At 36.8% G+C, this 11456-nt stretch overlaps 1 protein-coding gene across 7 annotated transcripts in view; it reads left to right on the top strand.

Moving 5' to 3' along the window:
* The first annotated feature begins 724 nt into the window (after nt 1–724).
* tnca (tenascin Ca) overlaps nt 725–11456 on the top strand; it is a 61361-nt gene continuing 50629 nt past the window's right edge. For all 7 annotated transcript variants that reach the window (XM_067405575.1, XM_067405572.1, XM_067405571.1 and 4 more), the window contains exon 1: nt 725–936. The gene's annotated coding sequence lies outside the window, so the exon portion shown is untranslated. The remainder of the gene's footprint in view (nt 937–11456) is intronic.

Genomic DNA, 11456 nt, shown 5'->3' with positions numbered 1-11456 from the left:
TCTGTTGTAATATATTTTAAAATGTAATTTATTCCTGTGATCAAAGCTAAATTTGAGTCTTCAGTGTCACATGATCCTTCAGAAATCATTCTGATATGATGATTTGATGCTCAAGAAACATTTCTGATTATTATCAATGTTGAAAACAGTTGTGCTGCTTCATATTTTTGTGGAAACTGATCAATTTTATTCAGGATTCTGAAAGTTTAATGGAAATGGAAATCATTTATAACATTATAAATGTTTTTATTGTCACTTTTGATCAATTTAATGAATCCTTACTGAATATTAATTTTTCAATAAAACTTTTGAAGGGTATTACTTGATTTGATGTTTTGTGCAATGCCACATTGTGACTCACATATCCAGGCATATGCTTTCATATAGTTTCTGATTTTTAGTCCATCATCTTTGTTTCTGTTCATGTAGTATATCTGCAGTGCACTTGGATTAAAATTGTAGGATTATTAAATATTCTCTTTGCTTTTCTGTCTCTGTAGAATCGTATATCACACTTGAACTTGTACGTATAGGCGTATGTTCTTGCTCCAGGGAGAGGAGAGTATGGGTAATATATGCTGAGTGTGTAGGCATCTCAACACCTCAAAGCAGTAGGAGGGAAGAACAGGAGGGGAAAGAGAGAGAGAGAGAGACAACGTGTATGAGTTCGTGGAAAGGCTATTTAAGGGCAGTCCTTGCAAATCATAGTGCTCTGACTGAAGTCTCTCATATTAGAGAGGTGTAGTGCTTTCATCCTCTCTCTCCTTCTCGCTCAGAGGCTCGGCGAGCAGAGGGGTGTGTGGAATACATCACCAACGCTCTCAGATCTTCCAGCACGTGGAGACACGGAGACAGACGGAAGCTGGAGGTCTGGATTGCTGGATTCACGTCTTCTGCACCTGATTTGCTCAGTGGAAGCTTGATTCATCACCACAGGTATCTTTGTCTACTTCATCTGATGTGGTTAACTTATGGATGCTATGCTTTAGTCTTTTTTTGGATGTTGAGCTTTAACTTTCCATAATAAACATATTGGCTTTTGATTGCAGACTTTCTTGACTTACTGAACACAGCATGAGACATAAAGATTTTTGAAACTATAGGAGATGGAGGAGACTCGTTTTGCTCTCCATCTAATCTCATTACTGCCTTGGAGAATCAATTGAGACATTACAGAGATCTCATTTTTATTTTCTTTCATGTTGGAACCTAAAGGAAAGTTGTATTTCTCAGAGGAGATTCAGTTGAGTTCTTGGTTATTTTGAAGTATCAGTTCAGATGTTTCTCCTAAAATTCCCATTAAAAATCGATACAAATGAATCTCCTGTTATCATACAGAGTTCATATTGAGAAACAAACTGACTTTTGATTGCAGATGTCGATTTCTTGACAAGACTGAGCGCAGTATGAGGCATTAAGATCTCTTCTGAAGCTAGGAGACACATGAGATTAATGGGTTCTTTTTCTCAGGAGAAGCAGGAGACTCCTTTTGCTCTCCATTTAATCGTATTGATGTCTAGGAGAAACAACTGAGACATTAAAGAGATTTCCATTTTTTTTTTTTTTTTTTTTTTTTTTTTTTCATGTGTTGGAACTTTTTTTTTCTTCTAGAGGTTATTTTTTCACAGCTGTGGAGATTCAGTTGAGTTCTTGGTTTTGAAATATCAACATTGTCTCAGATGTTTCTCCACTTTTTTTTTTTTTTTTTTTTTTTTTTTTTGGAGATATGAAAATGAGAACCAAATTAGACACATTTTAAAATGGTAATTTTGGAGTTCATATTGAGATTTATATTTTATTTTGGCAAATCTGAATATATGTTCCTGGCCCTATTGAAAATGTCTCATTAGTGCACATTATTTAAAAAAATGTACTTTTTAAAAATGTGCACTCTCACCCCTCCCTTCATTGCTCCGCCCCCAAAATGCACAAACATGCAATGCACCAGTTAATGTCTCTTTATCAAAAAATTAAAAGCGAAGATGACAAATGAACAACAAGGAAGCACAAAAAAATGAACATACAGTACACAAGAGTTTGTTGTTAGTCACCAGCAGCACACCAGCTCCAGACTTGACATTAAAAACTAATGTTGCTCACGTATGGAGCAGAAAAAACACAACCTCGGTATTCATTTCAGGCCTTCCCGCTTAGGTCTCTCCAGCGCATTGAAGCTTTTCTAACATTAATGCGAGTTCTAAAGCTCTTGCCTGATTATAGCCTTCATTATCCAGTGATATTCTTCAGATTTTTCTCTTTTGTAATGTCTCTCAGCCATCTCTCTTTCTACAGTCTTTCTTTAAAAATCTCCCTCTAGCTCACTCTCTCTCCTCCCCCCTCTTGAGTGGACACACCCCCTACTGCTGAATGGCTACAAATGTGTTGTGCTGCTTGTGCTGCTCCACATTCAACAGTGTTTAAAAAAAAAAAATCGCTTAATGCACCTTTATAGTTGACAAAATTGAAGTTGCAACAGAATTTTTTCCTATTGTGGTGTATATCTGAGTGAAATAGCTTCTCGAACAAGAAAAAAAAAAGTAGGGAGGGACTTGTTTTTGTCCATCAGGGATTGATTGGATGGTTGTGGTTTGCTGTTGGTCGATCTCATGTGAATGACAGGTTGCCCCGCCGTCACACCAGTAAACACATCATCAGAGAAGAGAAGAGATGTGGCTGTAAGAGGGAGGGGAAATTATTTTGATTATGAGGGCGCATGAATTGTACATAGATAAATCATTTATAATAAATACTGCAATATTCCATAAATAACAATAATTTTCTATTTTGATTTCATGATGAGTTTAAGGCATCGTCTTCACGCAGTGAGCATGAACAGATGTATGTTTTTATGTAAGGGATTCTGACAGACTGATGAAAGACTGAAACGAGTGCGGTTGTCTTACTTTGATATCACCTGGCAAAAGGCACATATCCATCTGTCAGTCTGTGCATTTCTATATGACTTGAGTGCTCATCATGGAAATGACGTCCTCCTATGGAAACAGGAGAATGATCTGTGGTGCAGTTGGGAAGCAGCTGAGGGGTGGGTGGGTGTGTGTGTGTGTCTGTGTAAGGGAAAGACTCCAGACATTGTGGTTTTTGAGGTTTATGTGCGTAAACAAACCATTACTATTTAATGTGCAGCTCTCACTTTAACAAATGCTTGAAATGCTATTTAAGTTATTCTTCTGAGACTAACATTTCTGACTCTAACTCCTCCTAGAGCCTTGACTCTACAACCTCCAAAAGTCAGACCTTCAGACTGTTCTGACCTAGTGTGTATCTTTTCTAACTGATCTGACTTATGGCTTTCCTAAAAATGAAGATTAAAAATCATAAAAATCCCATAGACTTACATTAATGGAATGTTAAAAATGAGCCAAGACTGTTCAAACAGCTGACAGAATTCAAATCCATCCATCCATCCACCCATCCATCCACCCATCCATCCATCCATCCACCCATCCATCCATCCATCCATCCATCCATCCATCCATCCATCCATCCATCAATCCACCCACCCATCCACCCATCCATCCATCCATCCATCCATCCATCCATCCATCCATCCATCCATCCATCCATCCACCCACCCACCCACCCATCCATCCATCCACCCATCCATCCATCCATCCATCCATCCATCCATCCATCCACCCATCCATCCATCCACTTTAAACTTCAAACATTCTGGTCAGGCTTTCTCAAGCCAACTACAAAATTTGTCACGACAGTTTTTTTTTTAATCTAATTATTATGGCTCATACTTTCAGATTTTGCAAAACTAGTGTGTAACTCATCCCAAACCATTTGTGAGTGATTCTTCAAATCATGTGGCTTGTTGATGATGCTCAGTGATTTTTGCTCAACAGACAATATAATGAGCAAAAAATAACCTAGTGAGCTGTCTACATTTTAAAGCATAGTGTGCTACCATCCTGAAGACCATTTCAAACGTTATAGCAACATTATGCTACCCTCTAATATACCTCCTTTTATGCAATTTACAAGGTGGCATTACATTCTCCCCAGATTGCTCTGCAATAACTAAATCACTTTCATTACTGAAAAGTATCAACAAATTGTCAAAGTAAAAATAGACTATTTTAACAGTTTTATGCTTATTCGAGTTTTGCATTGTAGCAACACACAAGTGTCAAACTCCATTAAATTCAATTTTGAGTCGATTGTCCCATGCCGAACTCTACTTGAATGACACACAGACTGCCAACAGTATGTAGAGTGGTTAATAATCAGTTAATTACAGGGTTTTAGAAAGTAATTGCCTCTGCAGGCAGTGAAACCATTGTGGAAAAAGAAGTGCGCTTGGCTTAATTGTATTGAATGTGCAGCTGTAGTGTACTTCAAATCATATATGTGTATTTAAAAAACTGTACTTGCAGATAATATAATATTAAGTAAATGAAGGGCCACTTAAGTGTACTTAAGAGAGCACACTTTGACTGTTTCTTAAGTAATGGTAATGGTACACTTTTTAAAAATGGTTAAAAAGTGGTTAATTTTTCTGGTTAAAAAATAATGGTAAATTAAACGTTTTACTTTTAAAGTATACGTTTTAAATCATGTTTTAATATTTTTTGTTGTGCTTTAAAGAAGTACACTTATTTTGATGTTGACTAACATACTAAAGAGAATGTAAATTATCATTTTAACTGTAGTGTGTTACTCTATATTATATTTAATATATTTTTTAAATGTAAGTCCTAATTAAGTGGGTCAAAAAGCATTCTTAAGTTCAGCTGATTGCATTTAATATAAATTCAAACTAAAATACATCATACATACAAATAACATGCAATTAAGTGTCCGAAAGCATTACATTCAGTACACACTTAAGTATATTCTTTAATAATATATTATTTCCATAACAAGTACTCTTAAAAGTATGCTGAAGTTTACTTTATCACAAGGGACAGCAAGGCAGCTCACTAGGTTTTGGAACAGAGACTTTACCATTTGTATGACACAGCGCAAGCTTTAATATGAGGAAAATGCGCACCATTTTTGGAAAGCAGAATGTAGAGACATTTTTGATGACACTCGGTGGCCCCATAAATGACAGCACATGGTGTTTTAACTTCTACTGCACTATTAACAGAAAGTGTGGCCTTTTTGTGGAGTGAAATGATCATTATGATAATGCAGAGTGAATTGTTGCAATTCATTTGGTTGTTCTGAAGCTCATGCTACAAACCAGATGGTCTTTTTTCACCCTGGCAGTTTTATCATCAGGTTTATGGAAGCGCATCAGGTGAGCGCAGTGGGACGTTTGAGGTGAGCGTTTGAGGTTTAAGACCTGAGGAAAGAGTCAAGCCCCCTTCTCCATCCAGCTGAAATGAAAGGGCATAAATTGTCAGAGGTCAGCGGCAGACGGGGGTTTATGATACCTCTGCTATGTGCGGTTCCTCCTGTGAAGGTGTGGAAGGAATGATGGGAACCGAGAGAAAGAGAGTGAAAGGAGTCTGGGTCTGTCAGGACAGCTGGAGTGAGACTATCCTACGGCCTCAGGGCTTCACTTAAGTAAGAGAAAAACACCATTGTTTTAGTGTGAAATTTGAGAATTTTAGGGGTGCAGGATATGTCGGCCACCATATTGGTATCGGCCGATATATGATCATTTTTAATGTCATCGTTACCGGCCTGATAATATCATTGGCCAATATATTAAAGCGATAAATAATGTATTATTTCCTTCAGCTGAGACACTTCAGATGCGCACTGTTCTCCATTATGGTTTTATGGAATTGCTTGAAATATGATTGAAATCACTTTAAAAAGTGCAATATTCACCGAAAGTCTGTCATATAGGCTACATAATATTATAATGAGAACATTATAATTGTGTGTTTGGGACATGGCTTTCAATGGTGAGACTTTTGTTTTCAGGCTCTCAAAAATTATATAAAAATTTGGATTTAGATTTATCTGCTAATATATCAGTTATCGGCTTTCAAATGTAAAGAATTAGCAGTTATCGTATCGGCTAAAATTTCCATATCAGTGCATCCCTAGAGATTTTTTTTACTTTTTGCAGCTTAATCAAATAAGTCAAGACAGAAGTGTTGAAAATTGTGGTTAATCTAGTTGATTTGTTATACATTGTATTGTGTAATACAGTGTTCTGTACAGTGTGCTCTGGTTGTATTTCGCAAAAGCAGTAGGTCATGTGGTTATTCCATACATATTTTCCACCGGATATATGCTGCAAACTGCTAACACGGTGTTAAGTTAGTGTGCTGTTCTGAACATTGAAGATGTCAACAAGTCTTTCCTTTTGATGTCAGCATGAAAATTAAAGAAATCTAAACCATGTCCAAGTGCAAATTTTGATTTTAGTCAAGTACATCCAGGTGTTGTTGAATAAAATGAACATCAACGATGATCCTTACCAGACAGCTGCGCTGCAAACCAGTTATGGTGTGTTCTGGGGTCTGTGTTCCCATGAGCAGTCTTTGATATAAGCGCCTACTTCCCATAAATTTCAGGGAGTCTAGACAGACAGGTCTGGGTTGCATGTGGACCCGTAGTGCAGATGGCCTGGTGCTGATGGATCACTTCCAGGTTCTTTTTTTAATGAGAATCACTCATTTGATTTGGTAAGCGGCCACTGAAAATGAGTGAATTCATGTCTGGTGTATCCGTTACACCATGAAACTTCTCACTTACTTAAAGGGAAAGTGTCATGTAGGGGCATTTCTCTGATGGTATCCTCATCACGGTCAATGTTCTGGAAGTATTCAGCAGTTCAGTGAAATTGGAGAGTTCTGGAGGTCGCCTTAATGAGGAAAGCATTGATTCGCAGGACAATAAAGTATCTTTCCATCCAGAATTATTCGGATATAACAGAGCTTGTCACATGCTTCAGTATCGCAGTAACAGTTTCATATCAAGCTATATATGTGTATATATACCATTCTCAGGGTATAAATACTGGGTTTAGGTCAGTAACCCCCACAGCAGTCATGGGGCAGTCTGCTGACTTGACAGTTGTTCAGAAGACGATCATCAAGACCCTCTACAATGAGGGTAAGACACAGAGCATTTTCATGGAAAGTTGACTGGAAAGAAAAAGTGTGTAAGGAAAAGGTGTACAAGTGAAAGGAATGACCACAGGCTTGAGAAGATTGTCAGGCGAAGCCAATTTAAAGGTGCCCTAGAATCAAAAATTGAATTTACCTTGGCATAGTTGAATAACAAGAGTTCAGTACATGGAAATGACATACATTGAGTTTCAAACTCCATTGCTTCCGCCTTCTTATATAGATTTCATTTGTTTAACCCTCTGGAGTCTGAGGCTGATTTGGGGCCTGGAGAACTTTTGACATGCCCTGACATTTGTGCTTTTTTCAGTTGTTCATAAACATATTAATGGAAAAAGTGTCATTACACTGTATTCAGCACAAACTAGGCTACAATAATATGTGAGGAACATGTATGTACATGTTTGTGTTTTTGAAGGAATAACATTTATGCGTGGTTGTTGAAAAAACAAAAAACTTAAGTCACTGAAATAAGGCCAAAAAAAGTATAATAAATCTGTGTTCATAAGACTTTAGGGTATTGGAGGTTGTAGACTAGAGTTTTTGCTTCAAAATTATGTAAAAATTATGCTGCCTACTCCTTCATATTTAACAATATATTGATTTAGTTTTTGTAAGACACTTTTTGCCAAGAAACACAGTATGCAAGGAGGCGTGAATCACCACTGAAAATGGGCCATTCTCACCTGAGAAGACAAAAGAATTGGATAGTAATGAGCTGAAATGACTTGCATATTAATGAGGCATTTCAGTCAGGTAGGCTGTGAAAAAAACCTTCTGTGATGTCTCAAGCTCATTATGATATATGAAACATACAGAAAAATATTATTACAATATAAAGTAATGGTTTTATATTATACTTTAAAATATAATGTATTTCTGTGATGCAAAGAGTCTGAATATAGGCTTTTAGTTTAAAAGCATGCACATTTGTAGAAATATTGGATTCTCATATGCTTATGTCAATTTTCTATACAGAGGAGTTATTTTTATTTAATATTCACTGTCATTACTATGAGCGCTGGTGTTTTCAATTCATCCTTGAAGTCGGAGGGCGCTCTGTGCATTTTAGTCCACAAATTCATCTAAAAGAAGAAGAGGCTATTCCATGAATGGAGTTTCCAATACATACAGCAGCCGGAGGGCGCTAAAGAAACAAAAACTCATCTAAACTTCATCTGTAGAAGACAAGTAAACAGGAAGTAACTGCATGTCTTCTAGAGATCGCTAACCATGACTTTTACAACCAGATAAACACTTTTCAAGACAATAAATACACGATTGAGATAATAAATGCATGTATTGACTGAATTAGCGTCTGAATAGCGCTGGCTCCGTGGGCGTGGCCGCATTAGCAGATAATGAGCTGAATCACGGATTTCTGACATGGCTCTCTTTTCATACAGATTACATAAACAAAGAAGGTTTGTTTTCGATTTGACTTACATGATTTAAAACCTGACATCTTAACGTTTTTTTAGACATAAGTGTAATTTTTTTGTCATTAGTATTCACTAAGTTACAGTTCATTTTCTGAGAACTATCAGATTGGAGTTCGTTCAGAGGGAGAGGAGAAATCACGCATCATGTTAGTTTTCTTTATTTTACAAAAAGCACAAAATTCTGTTTTTACTCTGAGTGTACACAAATGAAAGAAGATATTCCACAGATTAAAATGGTGTATAACTCTTAATTGTATGTGCAACATTGACGGAGTATTTTGAGTCTCTTTCACACTGATAAGAAAAAAAACACGGTGGTATCGCCGGCGATACCGTCAGACCTCAGAGTGTTAAAAGACCTCCGAAAAACAGGTGAATCTCGACATAACACCGACTGTTACGTAACAGTCGGGATCATTAATATGTATGACCCCAATATTTGCATATGCCAGCCCATGTTCAAGGCATTAGACAAGGGCAGCCAGTATTTACGTTTGGATCTGTGCACAGCTGAATCATCAGACTAGGTAAGCAAGCAAGAACAACAGCAAAAAATGGCAGATGGAGCAATAATAACTGACATGATCCATGATTACATGATATTTTTAGTGATATTTGTAAACTGTCTTTCTAAATGTTTCATTAGCATGTTGCTAATGTACTGTTAAATGTGGTTAAAGTTATCATCATTTCTTACTATATTCACGGAGACAAGAGCCGTCGCTATTTTCATTTTTAGACACTTGCAGTCTGTATAATTCATGAACACAACTTCATTCTTTATAAATCTCTCCAACAGTGTGTCATGTTAGCTTTAGCCACGGAACACTATCAAACTCATTCAGAATCAAATGTAAACATCCAAATAAATACTATACTCACATCTGATGCATACATGCAGTATGCATGACAAACATGCAAACAATGTGAACTTTGTAAATGCACTTTATTATAGTCCGTATTAAAATCTATGGGGTATTTTGAGCTGAAACTTCACAGACACATTCAGGGGACACAGACTTATATTACATTTTGTAAAAACTGGTTCTAGGGCACATTTAAGAACTTAGGAAAGCTTCGAAAGGAGAGGACTGAAGCTGGAGTCAGTGCATCAAGAGCCACCACACACAGACGTCTTCAGGAAATGGGCTACAACTGTCACATTCCATGTACCAAGCCACTTCTGAACCAAAGACAACGTCAGAAGTGTCTTACCTGGGCTAAGGAGAAAAAGAACTGTACTGTTGCTCAGTGGTCCAAAGTCCTCTTTTCAGATGAAAGTAAATTTTGCATTTAATTTTGAAATCAAGGTCCCAGAGTCTGGAGGAAGAGAGGAGAGGCACAGAAACCATGTTGCTTGAAGTCCAGTGTGAAGTTTCCACAGTCAGTGATGATTTGGGCTGCCATGTCATCTGCTGGCGTTGGCCCACTGTGTTTTCTGAAGTCCACAGTCAACACAGCCATCTACCATGAAACTTTAGAGCACTTCATGCTTCCTTCTGCTGACAAGCTTTAAGGAGATGCTGATTTCATTTTCCAGCAGGATTTGGCACCTGCACACAGTGCCAAAGGTACCAAAAGCTGGTTCAGTGACCATGGTTTGGCCAGCAAACTCGCCTGACCTGAACCCCATAGAGATTCTATGGGGTATTGTCAAGAGGAAGATGAGAGACACCAGACCCAACAATGCAGAAGAGCTGAAGGCCGCTATCAAAGCAACCTGGGCTTCCATTACACCTGAGCAGTGCCACAGCTATGCCACGCCGCATTGATGCTGTAATTCATGCAAAAGGAAGCCCAACCAAGTATTGAGTGCATAGAAATGAACATACTTTTCAGAAACCTGACATTTCTGTTTAAAATATATATATTTTTTATTGATCTTATGAAGTATTCTAATTTATTGAGATGATAGTGAATTGATGGGTTTTTGTTAAATGTGAGCCAAAACCATCAAAATTAAAAGAACCAAAGACTTAAAGTACTTCAGTCTGTGTGCATTGAATTTATTTAATACACAAGTTCCACAATTTGAGTTGAATTACTGAAATAAATGAACTTTTCCACGACATTCTAATTTATCGAGATGCACCTGTACTTCAGTAGATTTTCCTGATTTTGTCTTTCAGAGTATGAAATGCATTATGGCTTTGGACAGCTTTTCTGGTACAAAATGCATTAAAGTGTAACTGTATTTCGTCATGCATTTGGTGTCACATAATTCATTCAGTCCACAAAATTTGTTACGCTTGGCAACCCATACAAAAGAGCTCAGCAGTAACCTCTCACTCCCATGAAGCACAGCAAATGATTTGAGGCTCCCTTTACCCTCAAACTGTGCAAGTATTTGTCTAAAATATATTGTTTTTAATCAGTCACTACAATCAGTAGTTTTAGATTGTACTAAAAATTGATTAGATAATTTACAATGCTTCATGGGATCAGTTATTCATTCACTCTTAAAGAATTTAATTTTGAGTTTAGGTTGCTCCTGTGCAATTGGTTTGTGCATTTGTTTATTATTTATTTGTTGTTTGTTCACTCTTAAAAGAATTTAAGAGCACTTCTACGTTTGTCTCTTTTTCAATTTTCAATTTTTAATGTAATTTTTTATTTTTATTTTTATTCAAATCAACATTAATGGTCATTAATTTTGGTGTGGTTCAGTTTCCATTTTATCGTTTTGTAGATAAATGTAAGATCCGTAAACCCCATCCCAAACCTCAACATAATGAATATGATCTTTTAACATATGAATGTTAAAAGAATAAAACATAATGGTCAGAAATGTGTAGGAAAATGACTATTTTAGTAAAAATATAACATTAAAACGATATTTTGAGCCACTAATCCATACCTACCCCTAAACCTACCCATAACCATTTCTTAAAACTCTGTACTGTTATAAATAAAAGAATAACGGACAAACATACCTAATCACAATCATTTATTT

This window comes from Chanodichthys erythropterus, chromosome 13, assembly GCF_024489055.1.
Source record: "Chanodichthys erythropterus isolate Z2021 chromosome 13, ASM2448905v1, whole genome shotgun sequence".
In the NCBI taxonomy this organism is placed as follows: domain Eukaryota; kingdom Metazoa; phylum Chordata; class Actinopteri; order Cypriniformes; family Xenocyprididae; genus Chanodichthys; species Chanodichthys erythropterus.
Note: the sequence above shows the minus strand (reverse complement) of the source record. Positions and strands in the feature narration are given on the sequence as shown.